The sequence below is a fragment of the Prenolepis imparis genome, unplaced genomic scaffold (genome assembly GCF_030444845.1).
Source record: "Prenolepis imparis isolate NDT839.2.m4 unplaced genomic scaffold, iyPreImpa1.0 SCAF_3, whole genome shotgun sequence".
Taxonomy (NCBI): Eukaryota; Metazoa; Arthropoda; class Insecta; order Hymenoptera; family Formicidae; genus Prenolepis; species Prenolepis imparis.
Window position 1 is genome coordinate 13825843 of NW_028141161.1, and position 22237 is coordinate 13848079.

General features: G+C 39.2%; 1 protein-coding gene and 1 long non-coding RNA gene across 7 annotated transcripts in view; one reads left to right on the forward strand and one right to left on the reverse strand.

Moving 5' to 3' along the window:
• Positions 1–22237, reverse strand: part of Lar (tyrosine-protein phosphatase Lar) — a 300655-nt gene that overhangs the window by 55197 nt on the left and 223221 nt on the right. The window lies entirely within an intron of this gene.
• LOC145933996 (uncharacterized) overlaps positions 1–22237 on the forward strand; it is a 100891-nt gene that overhangs the window by 18932 nt on the left and 59722 nt on the right. The window lies entirely within an intron of this gene.

The window sequence follows — 22237 nt, forward strand, 5'->3', positions numbered from 1 at the left end:
TTTTTTCGCCACGGATGATATGAAGGATTTAACAAGAATATAATAAATACACGAATTGTAAGAGCCGCTTTAATGAAAAATGACTTTTATAAAATAAATTAATTTTATTCTTGTGTCTAGAAAATTCAATCGCTCTCTCTCTCTCTCTTTTCGTTAAATATTTTAATTATAACTTGGATTTTATGTTGCTTTAAATAAACAAGTTTTTTTGTATTTATTTTAACATTTAATATTTTTTGCGACTTTTAACGACAATACAAACTTAATAAAAAAAAGATTAGTGGTCACTGAAGAAATAAAACCTCGTTGGAGAAATAAAATAAGCAAAACGAGCTCTGCGATAGAATTGGTTTTTTTTTTTGGCCAAGAAAAAAATCTATACCGCAATACTTGAAGATGCGCCAAAATAGAGGTCGAGTGCGTCGTTATGTTGCGGCGAGAGCGTCGTTGGTGAAGAGAACTTCTTCGGTCAATAGATACTATAATGCAAAATAATACGGATATCTTTTGCCATCGTGCGACTGTGCGACTGGTAAATCACAAATTCGCACATAAAGAGAGAGTTGTTGTCTAAAAAATCGACGTTCTCACGCGGCAAAGTAAATGATATTTACTATTTTTTTTCTGCATGAAGAAGCAAAAGGGACTATTCTTTGATTATGCTTCAAAACTTGTACATCTTTTGTCGTTTAATATTACATTAAAGATTAAAGTAAAGTCGGCAGTACTTTTGTAACACAACAAAACGTTTCGTCTCGTAACGCATTCAACTGATTCAATCCGTCGTATAATTTTTTCTTGATAAAAAAATGAATTAAATAAGAGGATTTTTGTGCGGAAGAGGTATGGAAATACGCGAATAGAGAGATGCAGTGTCTCATTTAATGATGCATATACGCTTGCACATTGTCAGACTTCGAGATTGGATTCCTGTAAGATATTCTGGCTTAAAATAATTCCACATATAAATGATATATATTCTCTTTTAATCATTTTATAACTGCATGTCATATGTGAGACGGTACTTTAAATTTGCAAAGATAACTGCTTTCGCGCATTAATAAAGTAAAATAAAAAAAAACATTTGTATAATATATGACTCTATGATTCATTTATGCGCATTTGCGGTTTGTAGGTCATTTCACAGTTTTAATCGCGCTCTCGATAGATATCGGAAACGGATAACTATAATTCGAATCTGTCGAGTTGATACGTGTACCGATTAAGGAGGGGGATAAAACGATATTGCCGAACAATGCGAGGAAGAAAATCTCAGAAACGTCGATATCATCCTCAAATCGTCTTCACACGTCTCCACTTTGGCGTTATTATCGAAATTATTCCTGCTAGATATTTTCTTCACTGAATGTGCTGAGTAGCTCGTGGGAATCTTTCTATCGTGAAAAATTGGGACCAGGACGTCGCTATCGGGAGCCCCGAGCAACAGGGAAAAATAAAGGACAAAGAAGAAGCTTCAGACAAGCATGGCAAAGCGCGGAATCTCTCCATCAAAAGCTCAACAAAAGCTCGCTCGGAGCTTGGGCACGATGGAAGGCTGGCGTGAGGGAAAGAACAAGCCGAGAAGGGAGGAGTATGCCGGAGAAAGCCAGCTAATGTCTGAGACGCGTCAACGAATGAGAAGAGATAGGGGAATCTGGTTGTGAGAACAAGAAAGTCGAAAAGAAGGCGGTCTGGTAAAATATGTAAAAGACGACGGACCAACAAAGTGCAAAATAACAATCGTGATTAAGAGTGGAATTGCGAGAGTAAGAACGCTATTTTCCGATATTCATTCGTTAAGCATGAATTTAAATATTTTAAATATTTTTTAAATATTTTAAATATTTCTTATAATTTTTAAATATTTTAAATATGTATTTCTTGGATTCGCAAAGATAGTTAAAAATATTAATATATAATCAAGTGAAATATTATAATGTATGAGAGACAGAAGCGTATCTCGTTTTATCTAAATAAATATATTTTTAGACCGAAAGAAATTAATTTTGCCGAATCGCGGGATTCGTTAAGGTATCGATTTAATAAAGCCTGTTCGTTGGCAGTTTCACTTTATCGGTCATAAGGCAATCTTCCGATCGGGAGCTTTCGGGAGGAATTTGCAACGGACGCGGTGCAAAAGCTGCGAGCTTGGGAAAATAGTTCAGAAGCTCTTTAATGACCCCTTCATTTTCGAACCGACGAGATCGATCGGAAAACTATTAGCGAGTTCAAGTCAGAGGAAGTAAATACCCTCCGTAAAGCCGGTGGCTTTCGCTGAGGTTCGCGTTATTACAGATCCCCTTCGGTAGAGACGATTTTGTGCATGCGAATTATTTTTTACATTAAGATTGGAGAGATTATAGAAAATATGAAGATGAACACGATCGCAATATGTGTATTTTACTCTTATACGAATGGAGGTCGATATAATTTTGACTGGCTTAATTTTCGATGTAATAAATATGCGAGAAAAGATCGAACTGTCGTGCTTTTATTGACACGGATAAATGTGTGTATATCGCATCGAAATCTGAACTTAGCAGAATTATATCACAGAGGAAGAGAGAGAGAGAGAGAGAGAGAGAGAGAGAGAGAAAGATAAAGAGATGATATCTATCTCTTTTCATGTCGGTCCTATGCGATCAATCTCACAAAGGAAATGAAACTGCCGAAAAGCCGCTTTTGCGACGTGAAAGAAAGGAAGATTCGAGGTCAACATATTTTTTAGAAGAATGAAAAAACATTGCGTCCTCTCTCCGGAAAACGATAGGTGGATCAACTTAGGGGGACTCTGCACTCTCGAGCACTTCGTCCTTTTTATTATTCATGAAAATCGTGTTGCCATTGTTTTCTCACCGCGATTTATACTGCGTCCAGTATAGAAAAAGGAGGACTTTCTTGTCCGGCTATATCGGAGAAACGCTTTCAAGAAGCATCACGCGCGTCAGTTCCAGCAACGTATCAAGTGATCGCAACGTATTTCATGGGGTATCACAGTTATAACAACGCCGACGATAAGATTCGTTCGGCTATGGATTTCGCAACTGTATTCGAGCAAATATGTATTTCGCCAAGAATAGCTCGAATGCGTGTCTCGTGGAGATCGATCTTCTGGACGGCCGGCGGTTAAAATATCGTCCTCGATATAAAATATCCGTGGAAAATGTAAAACATAAAATCCAAGCTCACGTTATAAAAAGAAATTCATAGTATATTCAAATTTGTAGTTATTACAAGTATTATATTAATGTATATTGTGATTTTAACGTAAGAAATTTATGTCTCTTATAAAAACTAATATATCTAAAGTTTCAAATAATATAAATTTCTTCATTAAAAATATTTCTCATTTCGTGTCTCTTCGTATTTTTTTTCTTTTTTTTTCGGCAAAATTCGATTCGCGTCAACGTCCGAGAATATTTGTCAAAAAATTATATCGTTTATATTACAACTCTATGCGATAAAGGAAGATGACCACGGCGGTTATTGTTGTGTTTGTTGTTCGGGCGTCTATATTCCCGAAGATTGGCAATTTCGCCACTCTACGATTCGATACAATTCCGATTACTTCATAAAGAGTCGTATCCTTAACGAGTCGATAAAAAGAACCCGAGAGCGAGACTTGTTGTGAAAGGAGAGAATAAAGTAAAACGTAAAAGGAGGGAAAAAGGAAAAAATGAGGAGAGTAGAAAAGAGCCGGTTGGTGTTATAAGTCGTTAGTTTGCGATGATAACTGATCGTGAATAGGGGGACGATATCAGACGATATCAGCCACAATAAGAGGGAGCAAATGACATCTAGTAAAGGAATCTTTTGCTTGTGACAGTGCTTATAGTCGGTTACGAGGGGAAAACTGCTGTTTATTTGTCCTTCCTACGCTCGGACTTCCGTTCTTTACCGATCACAAGGATTTCACGATCTAACACCTCACTTATCCACCCTTCTTTTTTGTTCTCTCGAATCTTCAAGAGTGTCCTATCTACAAACTTCTCTCATCTTTTTCGAGGTTCGCCACTTTTCGCGCGCGTCGTCAAACCGGATTTTGTTCGAACTGACATATTTTTCGGAAGCTTTTTGTGTGCAAACCTCGCAAAAAAAGGCGATAGCGAGCATCGAGAGGCAAAGAGTAGGAAAAAAGAGGAAGAAAAAGCGGAGGGCCGTGAAAAGAGCGATGCGCGTCATCAATGACTTACGCGGACCACAGTGGTCGAATTATTTGTTCTTCCGGTGAAGAAGGATGGGGCAACGAGCGATACGAGGGAGAGAGCGAAGAGCGGTTAATTTTTCAACGAAACTGCCGTTTTCTTCCCTTTTTTCTTCCCTTGCTCGCTCTCTCTCTCTCTCTCTCTCTTTGCCGGCCGTGTCCCTCGAACGAATAATTCCGCGCGGTACGAGTTGGGAATTTATAATTATACTGGCGCTGTAATTGGATTTCCTCTTTTTGCCTCCTTCTTTCTCTCTCTCCTTTTTTTTCGGGAAACATCGCGCAGTTCCGCGTTTCTCTTTATATCGGAAAGCCGATTAATAAGAGCCCGGCTCGGCCGACGGAAAAGTTCCCAATTATTCATCGCGATCGTCTGAACGAACTCGGCCCGATGTCCGGCGAAAGGTAAAAGCGAATCGCCCCCTCGATATTGCTTTAACAGGCGTAACGATCGTTACGTCGCGGCCGCGTGCGAAATGGCCGATCCTTTTAAAGTGATTGGCGGAACCGGGGTGGTGATGGTGCGGCGGTCGCGCGGACACACCGCCGCTCTTTTAATTCGCTTTTTACAGTCCTTCCCGCTCTCATACCTGGAGATTACCACTTAATGCCGCCGCTCGGCCGACAGTTCCGTAAAACAGCCCGCTGCTGCTGCTGTTCGTTCGCTTCGCGGTCAGACGTCGAGATTGGAAAACGTTAGCGCGCGGCGTACGAGAAGCGGATTTAACAGAATTTCCAAATTTATTACGGCCGCCGGGATAATGGATTCAAAGAGCCGCCCGCAAACGAGGTGAGTTATAACCCGCGACGACCTCGTAAAAATCTATCGCAGCACGCCGCCGGCGGAATTATCGCGGGACGGTCCTTTCACTTCTATCTCTCTCTCTCTCTTTCAATTCCCCTTCTTGTGCTCGAATCGTTCCGATTGAGTGTCTGGTGAGCGTTAACGCGACATTTCCTCCAACCATTGGCGAACGTGCATCGTAAATCGTTTCCGACCGCTTTTTTTCATTTTTCCTCGTTGCCGAGAAATTAAATAACCGCGTCACGTATATGTGCGAATTATGCGGGAACAGAAAAAAAATATATATCAGAAGATATTCAACATATTTTCGAAGATTGTGGCTTCGACGGAGCGCGCGGCATGTCCGGTCACTTTAGCGGCGGATTTTTTCCTCTCGCTTTCATCGCGCGGTCCGATCATGCCTGGAGATTACTACTTAATACCGCCGGCGCAGTAGGTCAACCTCGCACAGGTCAGACGCGCGGCGGCGGTTGGGAACCGTTAGCGCGCGGGTTACCAGTTTAATGGACTTTAATATCGATCGCGGTTCGATGTTGAAATTGTGCCACGAACGAATTTTAGATTACGCGCCCTGGGAGAGAAGAGGGGTCGAAGGGATGATCTCCGGTATTATATTGGCACCAGTAGCGTTCGCCCGTAAACGATGTATACTACTCGACGTAACAGATAACGTCCTGTTTTAAGGTTAAACTTTTAAGTGCGATTATATAAACGAGCGCGTTAGCGGATTAGAGAGAGAGAGAGTGTATCGAAACAATCGAAAAGTAATTCGCCTGATATATTAAACTTGTCATTTTTATTGGCGATATGTATATTATTACATCGCGAGGAACGACGTGAGTGATATAATAATAACTCTATTATTATTACGTTATTATTGAATATTATAATTATTATTATTTCAATCAACCGTGATAGATTGGACAAACGAGCAACAGTTTTAATAGTTCATGTTATTAGATATCACTAATGAAATTAATTGCTGAAAAAAGTTTCTTTCTATTTTAAAAGAGTATTTAACATTGTTTTACACTCATTTTCTGTGATGATAATATGCTGTAAAAAATACAGTTTATTTAAATATATTAAACTGATATTATTAGCTGAAAAAATTAGTTTCTATAAAAATTAAGGGCACCATAAATACGAAAACATAGAGTGATAGTAGAGGAGAGAGCTTTGATTTCGCTTATTAAAATTGCTTGCTCCAAATTGAATTCGAGATATTCATTTGCATGATAAACATAATCTCGTCACGATTCCCGCGTATGTATTTTCATTGGAACATCAACACGATGGTAATTTCAGTAAATATCTTTTTTTTATCGAAAAGCACAATTCTCATATCAAGTTAACTGCGTTTGATTGAAATTGGATTTACACACGGATTATCGGCAATTGCGCTGTTAGAACGCGGTTAATTGTTTGTCGCTTTTTCGACGAACGACAAGTTAAACTGAAAGGAAGTATTCGTGTCGAGATCAAGTGGCCAAAATAGCACAACACTCGAAACATTTGTCGAATATTATGAAACGTACGCCATCGATTTCGTGGCGCTTGCGTTAAATAAATTGTATAAATATACAGTGGATAAATTCATTGAGAGAAACGACGAGTGAAAAAAAAATCGTAATATATAAATTCGTAACAATAATTTCTTCTTTTCTAGCACGTTGATGTATTCGGTTTAGTATAGTAATAGCGCCGCGTTGTCGGCGAAAACGCAGAAGGGTAAATCGACCGTCGTAACTTCGTCGAGCATCCGGGAAACAGACGCGGCTGACTGCTCCGCGCCGCGAATCGGCAATTTTGTGGATCGCGCTCCGCCTGTGTTTGCGTGTTTGCGTCATTAGTCTAAAAGCGTCGCCGGAATCCGGGACTTGCCGCGCCGATGTAGTAAGACATTACAACCAGTCAGCCATCCAGCATCTCTATTCGGTATAATTTCCACTCTCTCCTACCCTCTCGACGCTACGCGAGGTACCCCTCGTTCCACCGAGGAAACGGCTCCTCATCGCGAGGGGATGCGGCCCCATCCCTCGCTATCTCGCTTTCTCACCGCTATCCTTCGTCGTGTCGTCATCGTCATCGTCGTCGTCGTCGTCGTCGTCGTCTCTCTCCCTCTCCCTCTCTTCCATCTCTCCCGCTCTTCCTTCTGATAATTAATTTTACGTATCCAGTTTACAAGCGGGCGAAGTGGCGCGTAATCAGATTTCGTACCCAAGATTGGTAGAGATTGCTCGTGCAAGTCTGTCGACGTCACCGGCTCTCTGCTTCGTTGAGGAATGACGCGCACGCCTCAACGGCTCGCCGCAAAGGCACGGGGAGCACATCCGGAGCGCGGATAGTCTCGGAGGTGATAATATCCAGCGGAATAGAGGAATTTCGGCCTCGTGCGCGCAGTGAAAATCAGTGTTTGCTCACGCCGCGTTTCTTCTCTCGACTATCTCTCATCTTGGCCGGTATTTTTAAGATTTACGTCGTTGGGTGAAACATTATAAGAAAAGTTACCTAACATAAAATTCAATCTAAACTCGACAGCGCGTAATAAATCAAAAAAATTAATCAAGTTTATTTTGGGAAAATTTTAGTATTAACAAGCGTGCAATATTACTGCTGGTGCAGAAATAATCAACGTACGTTTCTACTGGAAAATTTTTACTCTCCTACGTCTTTTACTCTTCTATTTTGGTACTTTACACGCATATAATTTTCTCCTAATAAAAATATGCTTTTTAAGAATGCGAACTCTATTTCTAAAAAGATATATTCTCGATATATTCCTCCTCGGTTATTATCGTTATCGTAAATACCCTTTTAATTATTATTGATTAGCAAGCAAAAATTAAATGATTTTATCGAGAAGCAACGAAATTGTTATTAATCGAGGATATTATCGTGGAAAATATAGAAAATCGCTACAGAGCGATATTAGCGATTCGATGTAGTTTCGGCATAGGTGCCAGATATCGTCTCGATATAAATTTTACGAGTAGTAATTAAAAGTGACAGCTCTCACCGGAGGTATGTGCGAACCAGTAACCACGGCTGATCTTGATAACAGTCGAAAGTTCTTAAGTGACAAAGTTTCAGGTACTTAAGCTCAGAAATAACGTCCGTTCTGGAGACTTCATCCACCTATCCTCGCGCCACGTTTAATTACAAAATTTCGTAATCTTGACCCATTCGTTGTCGAGCGGTTCCCGGTATCCCCGTGTATCTTGCCAAAAATAACAGAGCGATTTATTATATCCGCGTAAGATTCGTAAATCCTCGTCATGGGGCGTCTTTAAAACGTTAAAACATCGCGTCCGGGGGATATACGGCCGGAATCATAAACGTCTTAATGAGTTCCAAACATTTGGAAATCCAGCGTAGCGAACCGAGATTCTTATCCCGCCGTGCTCGCCGGAAGAACATCATCTTTCCCTCCTTATTTGCGTTTCATTTCTACCGGTGGATAGAGAAAGCGTTCCGGAGCGCGGACAAACATGCCCCTTTCTTTTGTGCCGCGATGCGAAAGCAGTGTGCCGGAGTGTGTGCAAATGTTTTCACATGCACGAACGTTATTCGGGAACCAATAAAGAAAACGGTCGCACGATTGTGGGACGAGTTTCCAATCAATCGGCGACCGCACTTTCCGGTGGCCGCGAGAACAATTCCATTCGCGGTTATCGTCCCCCTCCTCACGGGGTATCTCGGTAAGTTGGTTGTGTCTCTGGGAGCGGTAGACAGTAGGATGAAGTGTAGCGCGCGTGGAACGCTTTGTGAACGGTAACGCAGTTACCGTGCACTTTGCCGCGATAACTTCGTTCCGGGTGCTCGTCGGTTCCCACAGGGTTGTTGTTCCCCCGGCATCCAATGGTCTCTTCTACCTTCCGTGACCACTCCGCTGAAGATATTGCCCGGCAAAACTAGCCAATGTGTGCCGCCATCCAGGCAAGTCGCGCAGTGTCTTGTGTCCACCGCCAAACTATAACGCACACGCTGCGACTGTTCCGGATACCCCGATGGCGTTCCACCAACTTTGACTAGTCGTCGTAAACGAACCCCGTATTACGTCCCCGCGATTCGATATAGCGAAATTCAATAACATTAAAATTTGAAAATTCGTCGCTTTTCTCGTCTGCCTATCTTGTATTATTAGTCTTGATATGTAATATAGAGTCATCATGTCATCATTAATTAAGTTTTTAAAATATATAAAATGTGTAGTGATATATAATTATCTATTTTTAATCATGGGCATATATTAATAATTAATTAATAATTTTTATAATATCGTTATAACATTTTATTACTAATGATATGAATATGTTTAATGATTTTTATATTAAGGTTTTCTTCAACTTATAAATATCTCTTTATCGAAAAGTTTGCGGTGAAATTTCTCCGAGCTGATTCGTCAATTACAAATATTCTATCTCGTTATGTACGCATTCCCCCCTTCGTGATTTCCTCTCGATTATCTCTGAATTACGTACTAACTACACGTTTCGGTTAGACTCAAGGTCGCGAACTCTCGCGCATCTCGGCAATCCATCAAGTCCATCATAAGCCGTAATAGGAAACGTTGATTAACTGATAGCCGTCTGTTTCGGCTTCAAGCACAACATGCCTAAACGGAGGGTACTTCATGGACTCTGCGTATCGTCCGATTTATCCATTATGCGTTTAAATCATCGCTAGCGCCGGGCCTAACGCTATAGATCATATCGTTCGGTTTCCTGACTTCACGTCGGCATCCCTGTCAGCGGCAGCGGACGAGGCGTGGATATTGTCGAAGCATGATGATGCCTTTCCTTCTCTCTCTCTCTTGTACGCGCGCGTTGCTTCCTTTCTGCGCGGGAGATCCGGGAATGCCTCCCTTTCCTCTTCGACATCGCACCGACATTGGTTGGCCGATGGGGTCTTCGGCTCCGGCAAGCAGTTCGGTCCGGTAGTCGCTTACATTACCATACGAATGGTCGATCGATCCAAGACCCCCGTACCACCTAGCCAGCCGCTGCCGTTGCCGCCGGTTGCGTTCGCCGACACGTAGTTCGACGTAGCGGCACGTACACGCTACGTACACGCCAACGAGCGTGCATACCCGACGACGCACGTAGGCACTTTTGCACGTGTGTATGTGTATACGTGTACAGAGAGGTAGGCCGCGCGTACAAATACACAGAAACGCACGCTATCGGTTTAGAGAGGAAGTCTATGGCGCGTCCTGACGCAGTCGTTAGGCTGATGGACGTGGACGGACGTGGACATTAAAAGACACAGTCGCAAATATAATACCGGAGAGAGTCGGTCGTCGAGTCATCGACGGTGCGCGACCGTACTTAGGACTCCTAAACTCCCTAACTACCCCGCCATCCATACACCGATCGTTAATCACCGTTATTGTGTTGCTAACTCTTGTGCCCCGACCCTCGACTCTTCTCTAGAAAGGGCTACGTTCTGGAGAGACCCGCGGGATATTATCCCGAATCCCCGAGATAGCTCCCGATGATCCTGTCGCGGATCTTGATCCGACCAACAGGCCAGATAACAATAACAATACAGGAGCCCCCGGAGGTGCGGCTTATCGCATCGCGAAAATGCTGTACAGAGTATAGCTGCTTTATCTCGATAATATATTAATAATCTAATAAATCTGCAAACGCGTTACACATATATGTATATATGTAGTTGTACGCTCAGAAAATCTCGCAAATCTGAAATTTCCGAATTAATCTCATAAATGTAAATATTTTCACTAAATTTTCACATAAAAAAGAACTAATATATATTATAATATATATCCTTTTTTAATTAATTTTATTATAAAATATATACGTTTGCATTTTTTTCAAAATTAAATGTATTAAAATGAAGGTATTGTGTGTATCCATGATATTAATCTATTTGAAAAAAATTGATCAAAAGCGTGCTATAAAAACTTATGGTGTCAATTTGCAGAGGTAATAATAAAAAAAAAAAAAAAATACGTGCGTGTTATACGAGAAATCGCTACACTCGTTTCTAAGATATCTTCGCGAGGTGCAGGTTGAATCTTAAGGCACGCGCCATTACTTCGGACGAATCTTTTTGACGCAGCGAAAGTCCCGCATCAAGATTCCATTCAAAGAAGCGCCTCGCGTTTTATCCATCCATCAGCCGCTCGAAAGTCGGGGAGAGGAGAGACCGGGAGGGAAAGATGCGGGGGTCGAAGAAGAGGATGTGAAGAAGCATCGACAAGAAACTGTAGATTTTCGTATACTCCAACGAAACGGCTTCGAATTTCCGCCGGTAGTTTCGCTCGCAAATTTGCCTCAAAGATCGCCCTTTTCTCTCTCTTTCTCTCTCTCCCTCTTTCGTTTTGCCCTCTATTGCAAGAGAGGACTCAAGTATTGGCCGTTCACGATATTATTCGCCCATGTTTTTGTACCACGCGGAAAAGGGACGCCGATCGATCGGCGAGCGGCTCGTCTCGGGAGGTAAAAGGAGAACGGCAGACGAGTAAAAAGAGAATACGAGTGGTCGAGCTCTTTCTCGCTCGCTCTCTCGGAGGAAATGCGAGAGAGATTTCTCGGTGAGCAAATATAAAGGGAAACTTCACTGCAGCCGAGGTGGAAGAGGGTGATACGTATTCGAGACCGACCGATGGAGCGAATGAAGGGGGCGGGGAGATGCAGTCGATATTAGGGAAACCGAAACTCCGGCGAGAAGTCGACCTAAAATCTTCCGTCCACCCTTATAACGTGAAACTTCGCCCGAAAGCGCCAATAGTCTTGCTCTTGAGACATGAGAATAGAACATCAGAAGCTTTCTCGAAAAACGACGAAGAGGATTTCACGTGTCAAATTTTATTTGCATCTGCGATATCGCTATCGACATTTTTAAAATATGCACAGTTAATGGTTAAATTCAATATTTTGTTCTTTTTCTCTTCGGAAAAAAATTAATATATGCTCTCTTTGATATATTTAATCCTTGCCTGACGCAGATTGATTCCTATTGAATATTAGCCGTCAAAATATTGTCCATCAATTTCAATTTTACTTGCACTTTTATTTGCGTTTGCGAAATCATTTCCGTCGTTTTTAGAATATACGTGGTAGTTAACAGTTTACTCAATATTCTGTTACCTCTAAGAAAGGAGAAATATTTGTCTCGATATATATCGTTGTTTGCTTTATCCTTTCCCTTCTCTTTTCGATTTTGTAGACAAGATAAAAGTACTGTATGAGTATTGCTCGAAAAAAGAATAAGTATATTAATATTTGATCATATTTTGTAAATACATTATTTTCTTTCAATCATATATTAATAATATTTTCTTAAGAGGGAGAAAAGAATTTATAGAGTATAACATCTCAAAAGTGAATTTAAAAGCTTTAACGTGCAAAAATGAAATTTTACTTTATAGTCGAAACAAGACCGATGTCAGCAAATTGCGATATTGTTTTCTATACAATATAAAGATTCATTAGCGATGCATTCATTGCCCACTAAAGACTTTGGCACAATTTACGTGGTATTTAAAAAAAATAAAAAATAAAGAAATTATGCCTGCTATCAAAAACAAAAGAAAAAAAGAAAAAATGCGATTGCAAGACAAACACAAAAATCTTTAGTCATTTTGCTTCTGCCAATTCCGACAATTTTGAAGCCTCCGTAGACATTGAACGCGTTGTCTGAACAGACATCCCGTCAAAGGTACTCGACCTTATTGCCCCTCGTAGAGTATGAGCTCCTCAGGGTTTTGAATCTTGTAACTCGCGGTAGAGCGCGATGATGCAGGAAGTGCATTAGGCAAGGTTCCATCTAAGAGATCCCACTTGAAGAGTTTGGTATATCCCGCCAGGACGCGGCGTCGACGTTTATGATGCGGAGCAAGTGGAAAGAGGAGCACGGGATGAAGAGAGAGAGGGAGGAGGGAAAGGGAGTGCATAGTCTTCACCTCGATACAACGCGCGCACGATGCCGTCGGCGGGTGCTGGGGTGCTCTCGAGGGCGTGTCTGCGGGTTGCCGTGTTGGAAGATGTTGCCGCGTAAAGGATGTAAATGCACGGGATACCTCCCGGGCTTTGAGAAGCGCATTCGCGATGCATTCGATGCGCGCGTTAAAGCGTCGTAGAGCGATGCGAGGGCGTTTTATTTGCGTATACCTGCCGCGAAACCGTTTGGCAAAAAGCCGAGGTAGCTCGCCATTACGCTCATCTACCTCGGATAGATCTTTAAGCGTACGGCGTTTGCCGATTAAACGCATTTGTAGCTCGAAATGATAACACATACGCGATGGCGAAGTATCTTTTTGTGCACAAGATCACTTATGCGCAAAACACCTTTTTTATCGTTATATATTGCAATATACATTATAGCGCTGCAAATATTCGCTAAAATGATTGAAAAGTTTGTATATAAATGTTACGAAAATATTGCAATTCGATGCGCAAAACACAATAGTATTAAAATATGTTTTATTTGAAATATACGTTTTAAATGTTGTATTTTCGTAACATTTATATGCGAGTTATCCAATTATTCTCACGGGTTTTATGTTTTCAATCCACTTCTCTATATCAATTTTTAGATTCTCGTTGTATGAGAAAATATTTTAGTCGTAGACTATATTCAATTGATAATATTATATAATTACACGAGAGAGATTTAAATCGTTCGTTGTGTTCTGTAAAAATTAGATTTTTCGTAACATTTTGCTTATGCGCGTTTTCCAATTATCAAACCGCACAGATGCTATTCGCGCCATTTTCAGCGGTGAGAATCTTGAAGACAGTCACATCCTGGGGGATTTCGAACGAATTACTGAATAACGCTACAATCTCCATTAGCGATTTCTCAGAACGGGCATAATCATTTCTCGTACGTGGCTTACGCTTTATTAGTTCGTTTCGCGCGCACATTACGTTTGAGCTTTACGAGCTGCTTCCCCTCATTGTGATCGTTATCCAAAGGATCTTCGATTACCCCCCTAGCACTGGTCAGACTTGGGTGTTTCGCGGTCGTTAACGTAATTCGGATCGTTATATGTCCTGAAACGCTTCAGATTTCAGCCTCTCCACCCCCGAACGTCTACCACTTCCGGTCGACTATCGAGCGATCATTTTCGCCCAATTAGCTAATGCGTCAGGTAAAAATATATTTGGAGGGTAAACACAAGTGCATCCGGCCAGACGTAGTTTCTTTGACGAACGCGGCTTAATTGTATCGAGCTGTCATTTATATTGCTTTGTTCCGCCATTTGTCATATTATACGTCAGGTTTATAATATATATAAATTTGTATTTATGATGTTAGTATTATTATATAAAAATACTTGTTCTTCATCATGCAGCAGTATGGCATATGCTTTTTTTCTCTCTTTCTTTTTGTCTCTGTCAAAAATAAAAAATTATTTCTACTATATTTTTAAGATTTTAAATCTGTCATTGTTTATCGTAAATGTCGAAGACGATATTTCCGAGATTTTTGAAGTCCACTTTCATAGTGCTTGTTTACAATCTGTTTGTCGTGCAAGAAAATTTGTACACGAAGAAAACTGAATATTTTTATGAACGGTTATCGCGTATCTGTATCATCAAAAAGAAGGGTCGTATGGAAGGGCGAAGTCGTGGCCTATCGCGGAATCTACAGTTAAGTATAAGTTTCGCAATAAACTTCGCGAACCTTTACTTCGTCGGATAATGTACCTACCTACCCGATACTTCGAGGTGCGCGCACTTCGAAACATGCGAACGGAGGAGAAGGAAGAGGATATCAACGATGTGGCGGCTAGCAAATGCGTGGGATATGAGAAAAGTTAAGGAAAAATATGAATTTATGATTTTCACCCACGCGTATTATAGTATTATACATATATAGCATATATTGTGGAATGCGAGAGCGGAGAGAGAGGGGGGGGGGGGATTTTAAATTTTTCGCGCATTGTTTGCGCACAAAATTCGTCTTATAGGTCTGATGTCATTTGCTATCGCGGACTCGCTATCTTTCGCTTTCCGATCGCCGTGATAGAAAAGGACTACGTGAGTCTCAAGGACCTGCCTCCTACACTTCTGCCCCCTTTTCTCCTTCATTTTCTCTTTACCTTGTTTCGCGAAGTCTTTCGTGCTTTCCTCTCTTACCACCTTTCCTCGTTTCGACCCGAGAAGTATTTGTTCGGCGAACGTTCCGTGAACGATTTAATTAATCCGTGAAAAGCGCAGTCCTCCGTCGCCGTTAACCTGTGGGCTGAGCAGTTACGGTCGAGAAAGGAAAATAATTACCGTTACCGAGCGTTTTGCCTCTCTTCTACACTCCACCCTACATTCAACGTTCAGACAAGTACGAACGGAGAAACTTCTCATCACTTCCTACCCTCTCGATTCTTGGAATAGTCTGCTTTTTCACTCTCTCTTTCTGTACTGATGAAAAATATCAACCAACATCGCTACTTGACTAGATTACATCGAATAAGTATCTCGGAATCGCGAGAGAGAGAATTCAGGAGAAAAATTACATGATACGATGATGCTTTTATTGTTCAACGAAATTTCTGTCTAGTCAACTTTATAAGCAGCTTCGTTAAAGAATCCAGAGTCTCTTTGATTCGCTTTCGATTAAATTTTTATTGTTTTCGTTCCCCTTTACTTTCTGCAGACTAGAACTGTTGCCATAACGAGTGTTCCATTTGCGTCGAACGCCTTCGCGACGCCGTTCGTGTCATTTCTCCGTGTTTTACGCGTCAAACGGATAGAGTTACTCAAGGAAGCATTATATTCTCCGATGACATACCACCGGATATCTAAAGTTGTCTGTGCAAGCAGCTTCCGGAATATATAAGCGCGACGTCGAGAGTCACTCCGAGTGTACCCTTGCGTCTAATCTCGTTTATCAGCCCGTGAAATAATTCATACGTTACAGTTCTCCGATCTGTCGGTAATGAGGATGTCCGAAAGTTTGAGACTCTGATCAACTTATCTATTATCCACTCGTTTATTTTTTATTACATCCATTGTTCTAGACTAGACTGCCAGATTTGCAATTTTTTATCGTAAAGAACTGAAAATCGATATCACAGCTGGAAACTTTTGAATAAAATATGCGTACTATACGCGAAACACTTCCAAATTAGGAGAAATGAGAAATGATTTTTATAGATATGTAACGTATGTACTTTTTAAAACGCGCATGAATTTTTGGAAAGTTTTTGATGCCGTGTTTGAGAAAGCTTTTAGGTTACATTGCTTTTTTATGAACAGTTTTACGAACAATAAAAAACGGTATTACATTTATATTAATATTGTAGAAACGTTCTCCTTTCTATTATCCTATATAAATATATTTATTTTAAAATAAAAAATATAAATATCGTAGTTATACAAATGTGCATACAAGATTGTCAACCACATTTTTTAAAGATTTTTCTTAGATTTCAGAGATATATGAAACGAGAGAAGTGCAATATGTGCAATAATCTTTTGTGCAGGGAAATAAATTAATAGCTAGATATAAATTACAGCAGAAAAGAAGGAATTAAAAATTCATCTTTTCTTACTATAAATGTTTACGAGCAGAGCGCGCACACGTCGAAAATTTAATTATATTTAGCCGGATCGCATTTATCTGAACGCCATTATTACGCCGCGTAATTTTGTCGAAGGACGAAACATATATATAGTGAACAGATGCAGAGACACGCAGACATGCGTTTTCTTCAGAAGCGAACGGGGGTTTGTCTCCTCGCGAGGGTGCCAAGCGATACGCCAGTAATGGATTACTTTTAATTAAGTAAACATCCGGATTACGTATCGTCTCGTGTCGCTCCATTACCGCGGATTTTCCAAGACTGCTCGCTACGAGAAGATTGCAACCCTCCTTCTATCCCTCAAGGCCTGTTTCTGTCGTGTTTTGCGACTTCATCGCGTTATATTCGATCGCGGTTTGCATTTTCGCAAGGCTGGCTTCAGTTTTCGCCAGCTGAAGAAAATATTGTTCACGTTTATTTATTCTTTTATTTTGTAATATCTGATATTTCTCTTCATCACAAGAAATCAAATTCGAAACTGAAGTATAATTAAATGCTAAATTTATTGCTCTAATTTTTTTGCCTGAATTTATAGGAGAAATTAATTACATCAACTTAATTTATTTTTGTAGTTATGTGGACTCTGTAACATTTTTTAAAATCAATAATTAATTATCAAGTTATTTTTTAAATTTATTTCGCGAGTAATAAATTCGGATTTAGAGCAATTAACACTTAATTATGCGATATATTCAAATTTGATTTCTTATAGCGGGCGGGCCAAGTTAATGAAGTTCTTGAGAAATATGCGATCATTAATATTACCATATATGTGCAACCTCACAAATAAGCAATGGTCTAAATGTAGATGTGATCGACTTTAAATTCTCATCTCAAAAGTTATTGTTTAAAATCCTACCCTTTTTCTTGAAATACTCTTTTATTTGATTTTTCTGAATTTTCGTGCTATAATATTTTATTTTGAATATTTGTTGACATCCTGTATATATCTTTTAATTTAATTGCTGCATTATTGTAAATTCATATTTTTAAGCATTTCTTATGCATTTGTAATATATTATCTTTTTATTACTTTGAAATTACGATAAAAGAAATTTAACATTTATCGGTCTTGTAATGCAACAGCGGAATTATAGAACGCAATATTAATCTCTGAAAAATCTATATCCAAATTATATAAAGTTCAAAATTAATATTTCGAAAAAATTAAATTTTTATTTGTTTCTTTAAACAAATATTTAATAAAACATATTACAAAAGTCGAAAAAGGTTTGTTCTGGACAGAAGCTTTGTAGCTAAAATATGATAAGTAGAAATTTAATTCTTATATAAGAGAGTAATCTAAAAAGTATAATATATTTTAAATAATATTTAAATTTTTATTGCGAGGGAACGTAAAAAAATCATGATTACACAAAGCTGTGATATGCTCTGCATTAGAAAATCACAATCGAATTTACACAATGCTCTTTTAACGAATAGTATACGCACTGCTTATATAGCGATTTTATCTCTTATTATAACTAAATGTAATTGTAATAATTGTGTTGGGAATAATCGCGTTTAGTATCTTCTTGTCATGATTGTGTTTCGAGAGATAATAATAATGACGTATAACAGCAACAATGTGACGGGACCAAATAGGCGCCGCGTAGTGCGCTATGTTTATACTCGGTCACCTTCTGCAGTCAGTCTTGCGACGAGCCTCGAGTAGGAAGGTAACGACGCAAGACGTTCCGCATGTTGTCGTATTATCTCTCGAAATACGATTGCGACAAGGAAATGCCAAACGTGATTCTCTAAGATGATTACAATTACAATTAGTTAATAATAGAGAGAGGCAATAAAATCATATATATATGAAATACGCATGTACATTTTTGACAGAAATAACATTTTCGGAATTCAATCGCGCAATTCCAACAATTCGCCGAGTGGATTGTTGCTTCGTATAATTCGTCATTTTCGCGTTCTCCTGTCGCAATATAAAATAAAATGCGCATAGCGTTGAGACCGTGATTAATGGGAAATGTTATACTGCAGTCGTATTTTGATGATTAGCGCGTTATAATTGTGTTTTTGCGAGTGTTTTCGTATGAGTGTCATGTAAAAGCTGTAAAAGGACAAACGAGAGAGGAGGAGGAGAAGATTCAGAGAAGGCATCGGATGACGGCGAAGCAATCATGTTGTGAGCGATTTATAATTTATTATTTGTAAAATTAATTGTTCTTATCGCGATATAATGACTCACTTTACAGCATTGTATAATATATAAAATGCATATAAAATATTAAGCATCTTGTAAAAGTATTTGACATGTTTTATTTTAAACGGTAGCTTTCGAGATATTAAAGTTTAGACTCGACTGATGTCAGGTTTCGATTAGATGATCGCCTGTCTATAAATTGCACGTAGTATTAATGATCGCACATCTCGAGACCTCCATTAATTTAACATCAATATAGGTATCAATGTAGATGTCGAAGCACAAAATAGCTATTAATACAGGTCGAAGCACGGAAATTATAAAATGGTATAAAACTAATTTCATGAACAGATTCAATATAATTCCACTTTTAATAAAATATAAAAAATCGATGTATTGTTATTTTAGTATATATGTCATATATTTTAAAAGCGATATATGTGAATATGTATCTTAAATAAAATATATATCTTGTTAAAGGCGAAGCATCACTTCATGCTTGCATCTTATTTAAATTCGTATTTAAAAAATGAGCTATTTTAAGTTTTCAAAATAGGACATGCAAGAATTAAAATAAAAATCGCGAAGAAAGTATAAGTATTTCGAAAACTAAATTTTTGTTACATGGCCCTCAATTGTGATAAAATTCGAAATAGATATGGAAATTTTGTTTAAGAACTCTGCGACTAACTAATTATTTTTGCCTATTTTAATACTAAGATTCTTCTGTCGTCTTTGTATCCTATATTTTATAGATTGTTGCGAAAGAGATGGAATATAATTGTGTAGAAAGAATATAATTTATAAAAAAGTGCATATGTTTATAGTATATATTACTATCTATAGACGGCCCTGTGTAAAGTTAATACTTCTATCGAATCGATGTCAACGTTATCACCGTCAAGATGATGTCGGATGTTCAAACGTGGAAAATTTCGCGTGAGCTTCAAAACTGTCGATACGTTCGTGATAATATCACGAATAATATATGTTGCTTTCGTGCTATATGTTTACCTTAATTTCTAACAACGTTAGATATCATTATTTTGTTTTCGTAGCAGATGTTTTTTCGTCTTAAAAATGAACTAATCTTAGAGTCGTTTCTCATTAAAAAAATAATTAATAAACTTTTTATAAATACGCGCGTATACACACAACACATACACACATATTAATTGTTCCTAGGAATTCTTTTATCGCGGCACAAATAAGTTACTTCATTTGTCGGTACAAGGAAAAGACTCGAGCGTGAAGAAGCGACGTTAAATATGTACGACAATTTGATTCAGAGTAATGGAGCAAAATTTCACTCGCGAAATAATTATGTTCTGCTGCGACACTATAATCTATGCTGACAATGAGACAGTCGCGAAAGCGACTAGCGCGTTTAAAGAAACGACGAAAGAAGGAGAACGAGCACGATTATATGAAACTAGGTTTGCGCGATTTACATCCATTTCGTTGAGTTTTTACGCATCCATCTTCGTTCGGAACGTCCGTCGCCGGCGAATCGAGAATTCCGTCTGTCGGTGACGCGATGGCGAGGAGAATGCAATATTTCGCGAAGGCAGCCGCGACAAAGTCCAGAGACTCCCCGGTTCTTTTCGAAATACGATTTGATATTTCGAATATTTCTCGCGCATAGAAATAACGCGCTCCTAACTGAAGTTGCACTTCCAACTTTCGCGTGCGAGCGAGATTTAAAACTTTCACTATCAGCGTGTCCGCGAAATCTCGCGCGCGCGATTTGTTCCTCGCGAAACACAGATGGGGGAGAGAAAGGAGCCCATGGTTGTAGGTACTTCCCGTGCGAATCTCCGTAGAGGCTTTGTTGTCGATCTTCGGCGCAATATTAGCTTACGGAAAAGCTTCTCTACTATCTACGGAACGTAATAACGCGAGATCAAAGTTTTAGCTCTCGTCTCCCGTAGCCTTCTCCTCGGTCGGTCTTAAACCTCTACGATTCCTGTGCGTCTCCTTCCCCCTCGGCGCTTCCGCCTATTCCGATATGCAACGAGACGAGCGGCTAAGTTTCCGTGAAACTCATTTGAATTTTTATTTAATCCGTAAAACAAATAATTATCGTGGCAGTGAGCGCGATGAAACGCGCCTCGCAAAAGTTGAAAGTGCGCGAGAAGAGCACTTTTATAGGTGCCATTCGCGTTCTCGTACGAAACGGTCCGAGCGCTCTCTGTCCCTCTTGGGACGATCTTTTCTTATCTTTTGAGACGACTCTTTGCGTTCCTCTCTTCTATATTTATACGTTTCTGAATCAATTACACTCTATCATGATTTGAGCTTCTCGGCCAGTTATTCTGAGAGAAAATAGAAAGATCGAGTGAACTGATCTGGATTTAATAAATCCCATTGTTGAATACTTTTAAAATCACGCATTATTAATTTCTCCCCCCCCGAATAACTCACTCTAATTGATTAATTTTCCCTATATTTCTGGCATTTATCCAGTGTTAGCCTAATTACAGAATTCGTGTGTGCAAATTCAGATCGACGATGAGTTCTCTATCGACAGTTTGACATTTAGCGGTTAAATGTACACCGGAAAATTGAAAGCGAATATAGGAGAAACAAATTAAAAGTACTTTTAAATCGCAATATATTCAAATTGTTCTTTTTTTTTATTTTCTATTTTACATCTTTTTATATACATTGGAATTTTCTTGATTTATAGTAGTCACACTATTCAATCAGAGATTACCATCGAAAATAAATCGTAAGATATGTCGCATCTATTTTTGATTTCTCTCTCTCTTGTAAGTAGTAAGACTCCAAATAAAGAAAACAGCAATCATTCGCTTATTTGAGCACACTCAGCAAAGGCTTGGGAGTGTTTAATTATGAATAACACAAATGCATGTAATATAGGTATAGATTTTCGGATGAAAGTAATAAGATATGTATGTTCTCCACACACACAAAAGCTGTAGCTTTTATCGCTAGTGGAAATAAATCTGATTTTAACTAATTGAAGGCGGAAAAGCGAACGTGCTTAAAAAAAATAAAAAATAAAAAGTAAAAAAAATTTTTAAATGCGAAATTAATGCTCGGCGCGCGGGGTAAACGACGCGTGTTTCCGCGTTAATTTTAGGATGAAATCGTTATACCGCTACCGACAACTCGTTAGAAGTACTGGACACGCGCCGTGCGATAGTTTTCAATTAATTGTGCGATTTAGTGATCGGTGCGTTCGATGAATACCTGATCGTTGTTAGCGTGATATGATCTTTCCGAAGCACGCGCCCGGAATGCGTGTCACGCATCGGTTATTATTATCTAGCTATATTAAATTCCCAATTTTTTAACAAGATTAGCATACACATTCGAATTAGCGATAAAAGTGTCACCTTAGCGAACCGACTTAACACATTTAGATTAATGAAGTATGGTAATATTTGTGAAAATTCGGAAGATGTTGGATGGGGAAGATTAAGGGTAGCTCTCAGTATTTTGGCTTCTGCTAATTTAAACAACGACGATTATCAAAGG